General features: G+C 54.0%; 1 protein-coding gene across 3 annotated transcripts in view; it reads left to right on the top strand.

Moving 5' to 3' along the window:
- The window catches only part of LOC110518778 (pyruvate carboxylase, mitochondrial), a 490,506-nt gene extending 490,261 nt beyond the window's left edge, over positions 1-245 (top strand). For all 3 annotated transcript variants that reach the window (XM_036987220.1, XM_036987221.1, XM_036987222.1), the window contains one exon: positions 1-245. This exon is cut by the window's left edge and continues 1,137 nt beyond it. The gene's annotated coding sequence lies outside the window, so the exon portion shown is untranslated.
- The last annotated feature ends 2,198 nt before the right edge of the window (positions 246-2,443 follow it).

A 2,443-nucleotide genomic window follows, 5' to 3' on the forward strand; every position in this document is an offset into this window, starting at 1 on the left:
TGACTTATGAGATGAATATTTTGTACCAGATGCTATGAACATGAAAACATCTGAATTATATATTATATATTATATTGGTACGTTTTTGTCAAAAGCTACATTACAATCAACCCAACACAGATTCCCTGCCTCTACCTTTTCACCTCATTCCCCACCCTCCCTCTTTCCCTGCCTCCCTCCAAGCTTCCCTCCCTCCTCCCTCCCTGCCTCCCTCCCTCCTGCCTCCCTCCCTCCCTCCTGCCTCCCTCCCTCCTGCCTCCCTCCCTCCCTGTCTCCCTGTCTACCTCCCTCCCTGTCTCCCTGTCTCCCTTCCTTGCCTCCCTCCCTGTCTCCCTCCCTCCCTCCTGCCTCCCTCCCTCCCTACCTCCCTCCCTGTCTCCCTCCCTCCCTCCCTCCTGCCTCCCTCCCTCCCTACCTCCCTGTCTCCCTGTCTATCTCCCTCCCTCCCTCCCTGTCTACCTGTCTACCTCCTTTCTTGCCTCCCTCCCTGTCTCCCTTCCTCCCTGCCCCACTCCCTGTCTCCCTGTCTCCCTCCCTCCCTGCCTCCCTCCCTGTCTCCCTCCCTCCCTGCATCCCTCCCTGCCTCCCTCCCTCCTGCCTCCCTCCCTGTCTCCCTGTCTCCCTCCCTCCCTGCATCCCTCCCTGCCTCCCTCCCTCCCTCCCTGCCTCCCTCCCTCCCTCCCTCCCTCCCTGCCTCCCTCCCTCCCTGCCTCCCTCCCTCCCTGCCTCCCTCCCTGCATCCCTCCCTGCCTCCCTCCCTCCCTCCCTGCCTCCCTCCCTCCCTGCCTCCCTCCCTGCCTCCCTCCCTCCCTGCCTCCCTCCCTGTCTCCCTGTCTCCCTGTCTCCCTCCCTGCCTCCCTCCCTGTCTCCCTCCCTCCCTCCCTGCCTCCCTCCCTCCCTGCCTCCCTCCCTCCCTGCCTCCCTCCCTGTCTCCCTCCCTCCCTGCATCCCTCCCTGCCTCCCTCCCTCCCTGCCTCCCTCCCTCCCTCCCTGCCTCCCTCCCTCCCTGCCTCCCTCCCTGTCTCCCTCCCTCCCTGCCTCCCTCCCTGTCTCCCTGTCTCCCTCCCTCCCTGCATCCCTCCCTCCCTGCCTCCCTCCCTGCCTCCCTCCCTCCCTCCCTGCCTCCCTCCCTGTCTCCCTCCCTCCCTGTCTCCCTGTCTCCCTCCCTCCCTCCCTGCCTCCCTCCCTGTCTCCCTCCCTCCCTCCCTGCCTCCCTCCCTGCCTCCCTCCCTGTCTCCCTGTCTCCCTCCCTCCCTGCCTCCCTCCCTGTCTCCCTCCCTCCCTCCCTCCCTGCCTCCCTCCCTCCCTGTCTCCCTCCCTCCCTCCTGCCTCCCTCCCTGTCTCCCTCCCTCCCTCCCTGCCTCCCTCCCTACCTCCCTCTCTCTCTCTTTCCTTGGTAAAGTCATCCATGATCATGGGTGTAATATCTATTCATCTCTATATTGTATCTATCTTAAAGTCATATGTTCTTTCTCTATTATAACAAACTGCCTTATAGACAATAGCACAATTGAATAAAATAAATAAGAATGAAGAATATGGGATGATGATCTTTGATTTGTTTTTAGTATTTTGACAACAGAGTGAGAAAGAAAATGCATAAAATCTGGTGTTGTTTTTGGTAAAAAGGGCATTTCCTACTGATCTGAACTGGATGTTGACAGAAATATAGTTAAACCTGTCCAGATATATATACACACCAAGTCTCTCACACACACACACAGACAGACATACAGACAGACAGACAGACAGACAGACAGACAGACAGACAGACAGACAGACAGACAGACAGACAGACAGACAGACAGACAGACAGACAGACAGACAGACAGACAGACAGACAGACAGACAGACAGACAGACAGACAGACAGACAGACAGACAGACAGACAGACAGACAGACAGACACACAGACAGACAGACAGACAGACAGACAGACAGACAGACAGACAGACAGACAGACAGACAGACAGACAGACAGACACACACAGACAGACAGACAGACAGACAGACAGACAGACAGACAGACAGACTACACATTTATATCTGAACTTTAGTTAATGAGCTTGTAATGTTAACTTGCATTATTACAAAATACACAAAACAACAACTGTGTTAACAACTAATGATTGGTGATTTTGTCCTGTATGTTCATTTAAATAAAGTAAATAAAATAAATAAATAATTGTAATGTATTTTAAATAAAGTTAAATAAAGTTAATCCAAACGTAAGGTTTGTTCTCATTGGGTGAGGATGAGTTTGGGATTGAAACAGAACTGGGGAGAATCTTTTGCTGTTCTTATAGCATAAGGTTGTGTGTGTGTGTGTGTGTGTGTGTGTGTGTGTGTGTGTGTGTGTGTGTGTGTGTGTGTGTGTGTGTGTGTGTGTGTGTGTGTGTGTGTGTGTGTGTGTGTGTGTGTGTGTGTGTGTGTGTGTGTGTGTG

Source organism: Oncorhynchus mykiss, chromosome 9 (genome assembly GCF_013265735.2).
Source record: "Oncorhynchus mykiss isolate Arlee chromosome 9, USDA_OmykA_1.1, whole genome shotgun sequence".
In the NCBI taxonomy this organism is placed as follows: Eukaryota; Metazoa; Chordata; class Actinopteri; order Salmoniformes; family Salmonidae; genus Oncorhynchus; species Oncorhynchus mykiss.